The sequence below is a fragment of the Artemia sp. Qi Xiang Cuo genome, chromosome 8, assembly GCF_049724085.1.
Source record: "Artemia sp. Qi Xiang Cuo chromosome 8, ASM4972408v1, whole genome shotgun sequence".
In the NCBI taxonomy this organism is placed as follows: domain Eukaryota; kingdom Metazoa; phylum Arthropoda; class Branchiopoda; order Anostraca; family Artemiidae; genus Artemia; species Artemia sp. Qi Xiang Cuo.
Window position 1 is genome coordinate 37,332,429 of NC_142801.1, and position 13,692 is coordinate 37,346,120.

Consider the following 13,692-nt stretch of genomic DNA (forward strand, 5'->3'; position numbering starts at 1 on the left):
GATACCGTCCCATTGGTGGATGATAAGAAACTTCTGACTGTTCTACCCTACATTCCAAAATTGAGTGACAAATTGAAAAGAATCCTTAAAAAATATAAACTTAATGTCACCTTTAAGAATTCAAATATTACACAGAACTTTTTTAACAACGGCAAAGATAAAACCAGCCCCATTCTGGGTAGTGGTGTTTATAGAATTCCTTGTTCTTGTGGCTGTTTTTATGTTGGTAGAACCCAACAGCAATTGGGGGAGAGGCTATCTGAACATAAGTCCTCAATCGACAAGGCCATGAGGTTACGCCAAAGACCTGAGGTTTTTGATTCCGTCTTGGCGCAATATGTGTATGAGAGTCCACACCATTTCATTTTGTTTGACGAAACCTCTGCTGTTGCCCCCGTTAAAGGTCTCATGCAAGTTTTCAGGGAGACAGTTGAAATAAAAAAGCACATTCACCAAAAGGTGGCTCTCAATAGAGACACTGGATAAACTTTTCTAAGTCCCATTTATGACAAACTTATTAATTGTGATCGTTTTTACATACATCTACAAAATAACAATCAAAGAAAATCTCCGATAATAATCAAACTGGAAAGCGATTAGCCTTTAAGAGTGCTTTACGTAAAATGGAATTGCGAAATGTCATTTAGACTTGTGTTTTTTATTTAGTCACCCTTTCACCGTTACTTGGAAAGGGTCGTCCCAGTTTAGTTTCGTGCTTCTATTTTATGATTTGGTTTTTATATTTTTATCAGTTTTATTCTGCACTGAGGACGGTCAAGCGGAGGTCTTGACCGAAATATTTGGATAATTTTTCAATTTTTTCACTGGCAGTTAATTGTCCTCGTGTTCTTCCTTTCTTCGTGATTTTATGTTTTATCATGATTAGCCAGTGTGGTCTCGGAAATTATTTAATTAACCGAGTCAAACTCAAAACGAGCAGAAATTAACATAAGTTGGCCGCAAAACCCCTATGCCTTCCCAAGGCCAGAACAAAATTTGCACTTTACTGAAAAAATATAAATGTTTTTACTTTTATAATTTTTATAAATCAAATAATATTTACATTTTGATGACTAAATATCAGTATATGTATATTAAACTGACAATGCACATTCATTTGTATTTTTTCAGTAAAGTGAAAATTTTATTCTGGCCTTGGGAATGATTATTCCCAAGGCCACTTACCTATGATTAGCCTACGAGTGAAAATTCGGTCGACACATCCTGTGCCCTTTTTAAAACCGCACTGTTCTTCTCTTATAATTTTTCTACGGCATCTCTCAATCTAAAAAGAATCATATTAACAACAAATTTACTACCTACAGAGATCAGACTGATGCCTCGATAATTACCACACTCACTTTTATCACCTTTCTTGTAAAGTGGCTCAATTAAGGTTTTCCTAAAATCATTAGGTACTTCCCCCTTTTCAAAAATCAGAGTCATAATCTTCAGAAGCTTATTTCTCACCTCAGAGCCATCATGTTTAAGAAACTCATTTAACATCCTATCAGTACCTGGAGCCTTATTATTTTTAATCCTTTTAGCACTGTCGCTAATTCTTCGTCACAAAACAAATCTTCCTTGACATCCAAGGTATCACAAACTTTTTCATTTTCCTCTACATAATTTCCTGCAACTCTATCTCGGTTAAGCAAATTCTCAAATAGTTCGGCCCATCTCTCTTTAGTTCTTTCCTTATCGCTAATTCTGGCCCCATTCCTATCTTTAACTGGGCCAAGTCCAGATTGACTACTCCCTCTCAATTTATCAACATGCCGGTACAATATTTTACATTTTGCCGTCTAGCTGCATTTTCCAGATCCTCGGCAATTTTATTCATGGCCTCCACTTCACACCTCCTTAGTTCATATTTTAGTGCTTTCTCCACTTTCTTTACATTCCTTTTGTTTTCATCTCTATCACTCAGATAATTATTGTACAAGTCCTTTCTCCTTTCTAGTAAAACAGAGCTTTTTCACTAATATTCTTAGCTGCAGTTCTAGCTTTCACCAGGTAAATGGACTTTTTATCAGACTAGTTGTTTCGAGACAAAAGTTATGCAGAATATTTAAGAAATTATTACTTCTATGTGTTAAACCTACTATAGTCTGCATTATTATTTTCTTGAACAGAATCATAAGTGATATAACATTTTGCGCTCTGTGGTCAGTGCTTCCCTGTGCTTTTTCATGTGCCAGGAGTTAGTTTCTGTCGTGAACCCGTGGAAATTCTACAACTGACTAAGAAAATGTGGTTATGGTCACTTTTGTGGCATAGTTGGTAAGATTTTTTTTCGCAGTACTTGTCACCACTCTGCTTGTTATACATTTGATGGAAAATAACTTATTTTAGAATGGTATCAATAGTTTACTCTATTTATTGGCCTACTTATTATCCTGGCTTTCTTAACTTTCCCAGAAGAGAACCAACACCAGCAATCTGGTTCAAGGAGTATTTCAGAAAATTTCGCTAAAGCTGTCTTCTAAAGATACTTTTGGTGATTCCGGCATACTCTTTTGATACAATTTCAATAAAGATTGTGTTTTGTTTATGTAAATCTGTTGACAACGACGTCATTTAACTAATGAATAAAAAAGAAGAAAGAAATTGCTTGTTGCCACATTGGGAGGTGATTATACACTGTGTACATTGATTAGTTGTGAGCACTGCTTGAATTTTGCTTATTTTAATTTGATTGATTAATTCTGTAATAAAGAAAAGTTTATTTTTTAGTTTCTAATTGGTCCCGCTTGTTGGCAGAGGCCCATAGGCCTAGGGGAGTAGCCCAGGGCTAGATTTAGCCTAGGCTAGTGTTTGTCAACAGGTTAAGCCATGAGTCCCATAGCCTAGGTGTGGGTAAATATCTACCAAATCATATTATTGACTTATGCATAAAGTGAATATACTGCTTGATGCCTTTTTTTTATGCTGATTACAAATATAATAATCATTTCTATTGGAAATGAATTTCAGCCCCCCCCCCCTATATATGCCAATTCAGGGTATATATTTCTACATTAGGGGTGGGGGTGGGGGTAAAGTTTAAACTTACCTCCCATTTACATCAGAAACAAAATTTGCCCCCACCCCCTAATGTAGAAATATATACCCTTAATTGGCATATATAGGGGGGGGGGGGGCTGAAATTAATTTCCAATAGAAATGATTATTATATTCGTAATCAGCATAAAAAAGGCATCAAGTGGTATATTCTCTTTATGCTTAAGTCAATAATATGATTTGGTAGATATTTACCATGGTGTGCACTATAGGCCATTAGCTAGTCTTCTGAAGCAGATGTACTTACTTTTTGGGGTTAAGATTACTGGTATCCATGGGCACCCATAAGCTGAATTCCAGAGGGGTGAACCTTGTCTAATTGGCACTTTTAATGCCTAACCTAACCTGATAACTTCAATTCAAAATCAACGGATTTTTTTTATATTATTTCATTTCTTTTCAATGCTGTGCATATTTTGTATTTCTGGTTTTTTGCCAAAAATACAACATTTTGATTTTTGCCACTGCTATTAATATTTTGTATTTACGCCACTGCTATTCGCCCTTCCCCACTGCTCTTTAAAAAAAAAAATATTAAAAAGACTAGCATGAACGCTATCTATAAAAGAGCTTATTAGGTGGCAATTTAAAAAGACTTAAGCATTGAATTTTCAACAATGTGATATTTGGAAACTTTTTCTCTTTAGATGATTTTTTAGAGGAACGAATTGATGATAAAGATTGTTCAATTGGATAATATAAGAACTAGGATCATTATAAATATTTTAAAGTGAGAATTATTCTCTAAACATTTCTCCATATAAATTGTCACATGGCTAAATATATACCCTATATAATAGAAATCTCAGAACAAAAATATAAAAATAAGGGATAAAGTTCTACAAAATAATATTATTGAGTTAGGAATAAATTGAATAAACCATTTGATGCCTTTTTTTTTTGTTATAACCAAAATATTAATCATTTATAATTTATTTCAGCCCCCCCCCTATATACGCCAATTCCCGGTTAGGTATATATAGGGAGGGGGGGGGGCTGAAATTCATTTCCAATAGAAATGATTATTATATTTGTAATCAGCATAAAAAAAGGCATTGAATGGTGTATTCACTTTATTCCTAACTCATTAATATGATTTCATAGAACTTTACCAAATAAGGCAGCATCATTCAGTCAGGGTGGGTGGCGCCGCCCCCCCCCTGCCCCCTCTCATGGGCACCCTTGCTGGTATCAATTTAGTTCTCCTAGCAGACTCTGTAAAAGGTAACACTCCAAAACCCTAAAAAACGTGGTAAATTTCTAGCTGGTGCTATAAATTAGCTAGGATGAAAGTGAAAACATCATTTGATGCTTTTTTTATGCTCTTTCATAGGCCTAGGCTAATTCAATAGTTGCTTCTGGGGCTAATTGCACCTTGAGCCCTTAAAGAGGCCCCAAAGGTATTTTATATGAATTATGAAAGAGCATATTAAAAGTACCAAATGATGTTTTCACTTTCACACTTGATGCCTTTTTTATGCTCTTTACAAATATAATAATCATTTTTTTTTCAGAAAGGAATTTTAGCCCCACCCCCTATATATAGCAATTCAGGGTATATATTTGCACATTAGAGGGATGGAGGGAAATTTTAAACTTACCTCTCATTTACATCAGAAATAAAATTACCCCCAACCCCCTAATGTGCAAATATATACCCTGATTTGGTATATATAGGGGTGGGGGATAAAATTCATTTCTGACAAAAATGATTATTATATTTGTAAAGAGCATAAAAAAGAGACACCAAGTGGTATATTCACTTAAGTCATAACTCAATAATATGATTTGTTAAATATTTACCCATCAAAGTTCTCTCATCATTGTTCTATATGGCAGAACAGTGGCATTCTTCACACTTTTTGCTAACATCAGTGAGCTGTAAGATCTTAGAACAAAGATGAGTTAAAAAACAGTAATCTGCAGAAAGATGCAAGATCTTAGTGCTAAAAAACTGCCTTAATCATTTTTGTCAGAAATGAATTGTAACCCCACTCCCCCCAATGTGCAAATATATACCCTGAATTGGTATATATAGGGGTGGGGGTAAAATTCTTTTCCAACAAAAATGATTATTATATTGGGAAAGAGCATCAAATGGTATGTTTACTTTATTCTTAAGTCAATAATATGAACTGCAAAAAATTTACCAAGTATACAGCTCACTACAAATTTACCATGAACTTTACAACCCCATCCCCCTAATATGCAAATATATACCCTGAATTGGAATATATCCTAAATCATCAATGGCAAAGTTTCAAATCACAAAATTCAGTGCTATTTTTGTTGACAGCATTTGAAAAGCTTGAAACAGTAGGAAAACAGTTTATATTTGAGTTGCCTAATATATGAGGGTTGAATTGTTAGGCTATAAATATAGTTTTTTTTGGAATATTTTAGTCTTGAACAACTTACTAAAAACTAGTGATATGCTTTTTGTAACCACTTTTAAAAACTTAACTAGTGTTGATAGCTTCTTTGTGTGGTTGCAAAAATGAAATACCTTTTGGGCCCCTTTAAGGGCTCAAGATGCAATTAGCCCCAGAAGCAATTATCATGGTTGCAGAGGTAGCTGCAACCTAGTAAAGAGCCAAGCACAGCCCATAGTAACCAAAAGTTAAAAAAGAGGTTTAGAAAAAAAACTACCTAGGGAAAAAAATTCCACCTTACACTGATTCAGAATGGTAACTATTATTTTAGTTCATCTTAAAAGTAAAAATTTATTGTGAAAAGAATTTTAGGTACTGTGCTAAAATCCAGGACACATGCAAGAAGTGAAGTTTGGTTAATGCTAATGAAATAAAATGAAATAGGATGAAAATATAGCCTAATAGTTTATGAACGAATTTGGGCCATATATTTGCACATTAAAGGTGTGGTAATGTATAGCATATATTAAATATGTAACCTAACCTAGGTACCTTTTATTCCCCCTAAACCCCAAAAAACTAAAGTTTAAATATAGTTCCCAGAGTGAGAAACCCTAAGTAATGCCTTATCTTTATGCAGCATCTCATATAAGTACTGGGTAATGCATATCTGTTTCTCCCATGTGTCCTGGATCTTAGCACAGTACTGAATTTTTTTTTTTTGTTTAAGAGTCTGAAACCCCTTGAAAATGGCATTTGATCAAATTAAAAAGTCTATCATTGGAATCAGCATGGTTGAAAACCTAATTATGGGAAATTACAGTTCCCCTCCTTTAATAACAAGAAAAGGACTCTTTTGCATGGATAGCATGCTAAAGAGTCATTTTTTCTAGCAAGGCTAGGGGGTGACCAGATTGTCATAGAGAGATGTGTAATAGCTCACTGAACATTAATCAAATTTGCTAGTGACCAAAAAGATTGGAGGGCAACTAGCCCCTCTTCCCTAAAGTTCCCCTCCCCCTCCCCATAGTCATCAAATGGCAATTTTAAGTCATTTTGTTCAACATAGTTCAAAGGTCAAATATATTAGGTTTTGGTGATGATATGACCCTCCATAGCCCTTGGGGAAAGGGCTGAACAGTATATCAGTATTGGACATATCAATATCATGCATATCTGTATTAGCATATTGTTATTGGTTTTATTAGTATCACAGGTATCTAGACAGATTTTTAGTAGCTTGTATAAAAGATATTGCTCATATCTACATCCTTCCTATAAATTCAACCATCAGCAAGTTCAAAATGGCACTTTTGGTGCAATGTCTCAAGTGGAAAAGCTGGGGCTAGTGGACCACCAGTACTTTTTAGAGTGATGTTTAAAGGCTCATTTGAAAGCTATTGCTCATATCTTTCTGATTTTTATCAATTATACCATCTATAAGTGTTATATATCACTAAAAACGCCACTTTTGATGTCATTTCTTAAGTAGAAAAGCTTGGAAGTATAAAACACAATCATCATTGTAATAATTATTGTCCAAAACCCATAACTGGAGGTTTGCAAGAACACCTCTCAAATTTTCCTCCTCCAAGTCCCCTTAAGCAATGCAATTAAGGTAGAATCACTAATATAACAAATTTCTTTGTTAAAGGCACAGTTCTGTTGGTACAGCATTTGACTTTGAAATAGTGTCCTGCATTTGATTCCTGCTTGTGTGTGTGTGTTTTTTTTTTTCAATTATAGTTTTCTCCCTTCTGTATGATAATTTTCAGATTATTTCACTGTTTTTGTAAATGTGATGTACTTATTTTTTAAAACATGTCCCAGAAAGGTATTTGGTCATGTATTTTGATTCAAAAAAGAATAGAGGTCATCCAGTTCATGGTTTGCAATGACATTCTGAATAGATCTCCAAATCTAAACCCCAATGAATGATGTAATTTTGTCAAAATTATGTGGGGGGGGGGGTCAAAGTTGGCGCCAATTTTCCCAAATCAAGTGATAATGACAGAGAAAATTGAAAAACTGATTGAAAATTATTCTGTGATCTTTTAAAGCACTAGTTTTCTGTAGTCCTACATACACAGAGAAGTATCACCAATTGAGTTGTTTTCACTAGTGTTATTTATCTGTGTTAGATAGACCGTAAAGCTATAATCTCTCTTCGTTTCAGGTTTTAAAGTCGCTCTTTGATTTCTTCGGAAAAACTTGGTTTATTAAAATTAATTCAATTATGAAGCTAAATTATAGTACCACCTAGAAATTTACCAAAGCTGCTATATTAATCCCCTAATGGATGAATGAATAGATAGGTGGTAAATTTCCAGTGGGCCATATAATTTAGCTAAGATGAAAGTGAAAATGTCATTTGCTGCCCTTTTTATGCTCTTTCAAAATTCAATAATTGCTTCTGGGGCTAATTGTATCTGGAGTCCTTAAAAGGGCCCCAAAGGTATTTTATATGAATTATGAAAGAGAATTATGAAAAAGCATCAAATGATGTTTTCACTTTCATCCTAGCTAAATTACATGGCACACTGCAAATTTATCTACAAATTCCCCCCCCCCCCCCTAACGAGCAAACATATAACCTGAATTGTCAATGGCAAAGTTTCAAATCACAAAATCCAGCACTATTTTTGTTGACATCATTTGAAAAACTTGAAAGGGTAGGAAAATGGTTTATATTTGAGTTGCCTAATAAATAAGGTTTGAATGTTATAAAAAAAGAATTTTTGCAATGAAATACCTTTTGGGGCTCTGTAAGAGCTCAAGATGCAACTAGCCCCAGAAGCAATTATTGAATTATGAAAAGGCATCAAATGATGTTTTCACTTTCATCTTAGCTAAATTATATGGCCCACTAGAAATTCATCTGATAGGCTTCTCAATGTTATAGGATATATAGACTAGTCAACCAAATTTTGATAGGCTGACTCTTTTCTTCCTCTCCCTGTTGCCATTGATGCTCCTTGTTAGCTATTGAATCAGTTTGAATGAAAGATTCAGTCTATAGAAGATTCATGGGTACACATAATTTGTGTACATGTGTATATATTTGTCTATTAATGGATAGGGGTTGTAAAGTGAAGCAGTAGATTAAGACATGCTACTCAGACAGCTAGGCTAATCAAAACTTAAACATTTATGTCGTTATTAAATCTGGTAAAGGTATATATAAACAGAATATTCAAATACCAAAAAAAAAAACTACTGTATATTCAGAATTTCATCTTGATCTAAATATGACATTTATTTCTGTTGCAAATATAAATTTATTTCTGTTGCAAATTTAATTTTAAGCCCTTTACAGACCCTCAGAGATGATACCTTTTTCTCTTAGTTTAGGTGCAGCTTATATACCTGTGTTCACAAAATTACCTATATAAACAGAGTTTCATCCAGTTACCAAATATGACATTTGTTTCCATTGAAAATTCAATTTTAACCTTACTCTTCCAGCCTTACCCAAATATACACCCTGTATTATGTATTCACCATGCATTTATTGATTCTTGATTCTGTTGCCATCAATTCAAATTATGGGTAAACCAGTTTTGACAAGATTTATGCTAACACAGATATATCAGCTGCATTAAAAAAAAAGAAATTGTATCATCTTTGAGGGTCTGTAAAGGGTTTAAAATTAAATTTGTGATGGCAATAAATGTCATATTTGGATTCAGGATAAAATTCTGATTATAGAGGTAAGTTTGTTTCTTAGCTATCTGAATATTTTGTTAATATCTTTACCTTAAATCTCTGTTATATCACCTAGAAAGTGCATCATATTAGCATTTTTCAACACAATTTAGCTAGGATGAAAGTTGATACACTATTTGATGCCTTCTCTTATGCCCTTTTGTACTTCAGTAATAATTTCAAGGGTAAATTTCATTTTTAGCCATAAATGGGGCTCCAAAATGTAAAAAAGTCCATATTAAGCAAAAGTTTGAAAACATTTTGAAAAAAAACTGGCTTGTGGGAAAACAATTGCCATTTGTTGGCTACCATATTCAGGAATTGTAATTACTACTTTCTCTTAATAGTAAAATGTTACTTGGAAACAAGTTTGTAAGAATTTTTAAAATAGCTGGAAACCCCTTGAGAATGAGATCACTGTAAAGCTGATGTCAATTTTGAGGTGTTTCTAGCTCTTTTCAAGGATGTATGCGAATTTGCTTTCAAAATAACATTTTACTATTAAGACCAAGGAAAATAGTAATTACCATTCCTGAATCAGCTATAAATGGCAATTCTTTCTCACTAGCAATTTTTCTTATAAACATTTTTTTAAACTTTTGGTTACTATGGGCTGTTTTGAGCTTTTTAAGGGCTCAAAATGTAATTTCTCCCACAAGAAATTTTTCAATTATAAAAGAGCATAAAAAGAGACATCAAATGATATGCTCACTTTCATCCTAGCTAAATTATGTTACAAACTGCAAATATACCAGAAGGGGATTGTTTCATTATTGGATTTGTCTGAATCTTCTTAAAAAGGATGCAGAATCTGAAAAATCTATGTAGTGTTAACAACACCAAGACTAGTTTTTTTTCAGTTAGCTATTTTAAACTGAAGGCTAAGATTCTGCAGTACTCTAGGTAAAAAGAGATATTTTCTTTTATACTGGTGCATCAAGCACAGATAAAAAGAAAATAAAAGAGCTTGGGGAGAAGATAAAGAGGAGAGCTGCTACAGGAGAACAGAAATATGTACTACAAAATGGTCTGACTGTCTCAAAAACAATGGAATGGGTTAACTACACCTACTTGGTCCCCTATGAATCATTGAACCCGACCCAATCACATGTGATAGTATAGGTAGAGATGTCAATGTATATGAAATTAAAGAAAGCTCAGTGAGTTTGGTTTTCTTTTCAGTTTTGGATTCTAATTCAGTTTCAGAAACTGATTATATCACTGCTAGATCTGGCAACTACAAAACATCACAACCTATTGGTAATTTATGAGTTGGCATAAGTAGAAACCCTATGCAGAGCTATAAAACAATCACCAGCTTCTAGAAAAAAAATATTAATACACTTTTGCCTAAACATGCCAAGCTCAATTTTACATAAATTTAATATATGGATTTTTTTGAAGATGTTTTTTTTTAAGAAAAGAGTAGATGACATTAAATAAATTATGAGATATTGTTAAAGAAAATTTGAAAGTCACCAAGAGGAGAGGAGGTGGGAATTAAATAAAAAAAAACAAAAAAAAACATGCCAAGCTTATAGTTTTGTAATAGAAGAGAGATGTGGTATAGTTTTGTAATATGAGTTTTAACTGAACATAAGGAGTTTAACTGAACTTAAAACAAACATTAAATATTCCATATATGAGGGGGGTTGCCCCCTTCTCAACACCTCACTCTTTACACTAAAGCTTGAGTTTTTATCCCAATATTTTCAGAACAACTCCTCAAATATAATAAGAAATACATTAGAATAAGAAGCTTTTTTAGAAGATCTAAAAAACTTTAGAGTGAAGAGCAAGTTATTGAGGAGGGGGCAACCTCCCCCATATACAGAATAATTTCTGTTTGCTTTTAACTTTCAATGTTTCTCCTTACTTTCAGTTAAAAAAAAACTTGTTTTTTTTATTTACTGCAAATAAAAGTACACTCATTCTGTTTTAAATTCACACCTATAATTAGCTGTTTATAACCAATGGTGACAGTGAATGAATAAAAATCTAACTTGCAACTGTGTGCAGCACTAAAGAATGGATAGGAAAGCTGCACTTGTGCACTGGCTGTTTCAGACAATATGGATTGGTGTGTGAAAAGCTCCTTCGAATGACAGGCATTTGCAAACATTAAACCCAGCAGGTAGTTCAAAGTGCCAAAAAGAAGAATTGGAGAGAGCTGACTTCAAGTACCTTTTTAAAAAAGTACTGCGTTAGATATTTGCTCTTACTCCCCTCCAAGTTATGTTGAAGTTGATCAGTCCTTCTGGTAGATGTCCTGATTACAAGGATTTATATTTCTTTCACCATTCATCAGAGATGTAAGATTGGGTATGGACCATAATTGAGCCTTTACCTCCCACCAAGTTTGATTCAGGTCTGACAACTGTTCTTGTAGATGCTTTGATGATGAGTATTTAGGGAGAAATAATTACACTTACACTAAAATAATTACACTTACATTCTACTAGGTTTTGCTGAGGTTCTACAACTCTTTGTGGTAGATGTTGCAAATACAAGAACTTAGGAATTCTTTTTTCCTCCCTACAGAGGTTTGATTGGGTCTGTGCTCTCGAAATATATAGCAAATACACAAGTTTGGACATCCCACCTAGTTTTCCACAAAATTTTAAGTCAGAATTTTATTTTGTTTTATGAAAACCTGGAACTTCGAGCCCATACATGCAACCTATCTCCTAAACCTAAAGGATTGAAACTTCATCTGGGACCAAAAAGATGGGGAAAACACCAAGAACTTAAAAAAAATATGTATAAAATTTAGATGCACAATACGCATACCAGAACACAAGGAGAGACAAAGAGGATTTCACATATGGCTGATTCAAAGGAACTTGAAAAAAGCTACTAGGTCTACACCTGGCAGTATTTTTGAACCAAAGTTTTCATCATTTTTATAGAGACCAAGGATTATTTCCCTTAGTTCCTGGTAATCTTGTTCATATAAAACTCATACAGGCCTAGTCAGTGAGTTACACATATTTATAAGTAGTAGGCTAAATATGTCACTCAGTTATATATTTTTGTATATTACTTATATAGGCTTAGTCAGTGAGTTACACATATTTATAAGTAGTAGGCTAAATATGTCACTCAGTTATATATTCTATGTATAACGTAGATAGGCCTATTCAGTGAGTTACACATAATTATAAGTAGTAGGCTAAACATGTCACTGAGTTATATATATCTGAATATAACTTATACAGGCCTAGTCAGTGATTTACACATATTTATAAGTAGTAGGATAAATACGTCATTCGCTTATATATTTCTGTATATAACTTAGATAGGCCTAATCAGTGAGTTACACATATTTATAATTAGTTGGTTAAATATGTCACTGAGTTGTATATTTCTGTATATAATTTATATTTGCCTAGTCGGTGAGTTAATCATGTTTATAAGTAGTAGGTTAAATATGACACTGAGTTATATATTTCTGTAAATAACTTATACAGGCCTAGTCAGTGAGTTACACTTATTTATAAGTAGTAGGCTAAATATGTCACTCAGTTATATATTTTTGTATATAAATTATATAGGCCTAGTCAGTGAGTTAAACATATTTATAAGTAGTAGGCTAAATATGTCACTGAGATATATTTCTGTATATAACTTATATAGGCCTAGTCAGTGAGTTACACATATTTATAAGTAGTAGGTTAAATATGTCACTGAGTTATATATTTCTGTATATAACTTATATAGGCCTAGTCAGTGAGTTATGTATATTTGTAAGTAGTAGGTTAAATATGTCACTGAGTTATGGCCTTTGCAAAACAAAAGTGATCCGTTTATCTGACCTCCCCCAGGCCGTTCAGCGTGTCCCCAGGTGGCAATAGGGGGACACTACAGATATGTAGGGTATCTCCATAGGAGGCATGGACCAAGGGGGGACCTTGTCCCTGGGGGTCCGTAATAGAATCTGGGGCACCCACGCCCGGGGTCATAAATACAGGCGGAGGAGGAAGAAGGCCCCTCAAATGTACACTCAAAAGGGCCCACTGATTTGTCCACAAGTTCCATGAGTTGCAAACCTTCTCCCAGTAATGGGTTAAATTGCATGGTGATGCAGAACACCATCGCAGGAGGATCCTCTATAGGAGGACAACTGCGGCAGAGCGTAAGATCCAGATCTATGGACAATGGCCTCTGCAAAGGGCTGCCTCGACCTTTTCGGGGTACCTGCAAGACTGGGGACCTTGATCTCTATTCCCACTTGAGAAGTGGCGCCCTTCGAGGAAATTATAGCCTAGTAAACGACACAGCATTTGCACGGGATTCTGACTAATGGACAATTCTTCAGGGCTTGATATGTTCTAATGGGCGTTTTTGGGCTGAAAAAACCTCTTCCTAGCTAATTTATCTAATATGGGTTGCCTCCCCATAGTAGCGTCATATTTGAAGGCATGAATATATAATGAGTTGGAAGCAACAGACTTGAGATTGCCTATGCAGGATTTTGACTCTTGTAGATAGAAAAACATCACCTAGCGCTGACAACCATGTTGTGATCAAGATGGGCCCAGGATTGCACAAA

General features: G+C 34.2%; 1 protein-coding gene across 2 annotated transcripts in view; it reads left to right on the forward strand.

Moving 5' to 3' along the window:
- The first annotated feature begins 2,573 nt into the window (after nucleotides 1-2,573).
- The window catches only part of qin (tudor domain-containing protein qin), a 207,348-nt gene continuing 196,229 nt past the window's right edge, over nucleotides 2,574-13,692 (forward strand). The window contains exon 1 of one of the 2 annotated variants that reach the window (XM_089093401.1): nucleotides 2,574-2,662. The gene's annotated coding sequence lies outside the window, so the exon portion shown is untranslated. The remainder of the gene's footprint in view (nucleotides 2,663-13,692) is intronic. The other variant, XM_089093402.1, reaches the window with a different exon arrangement.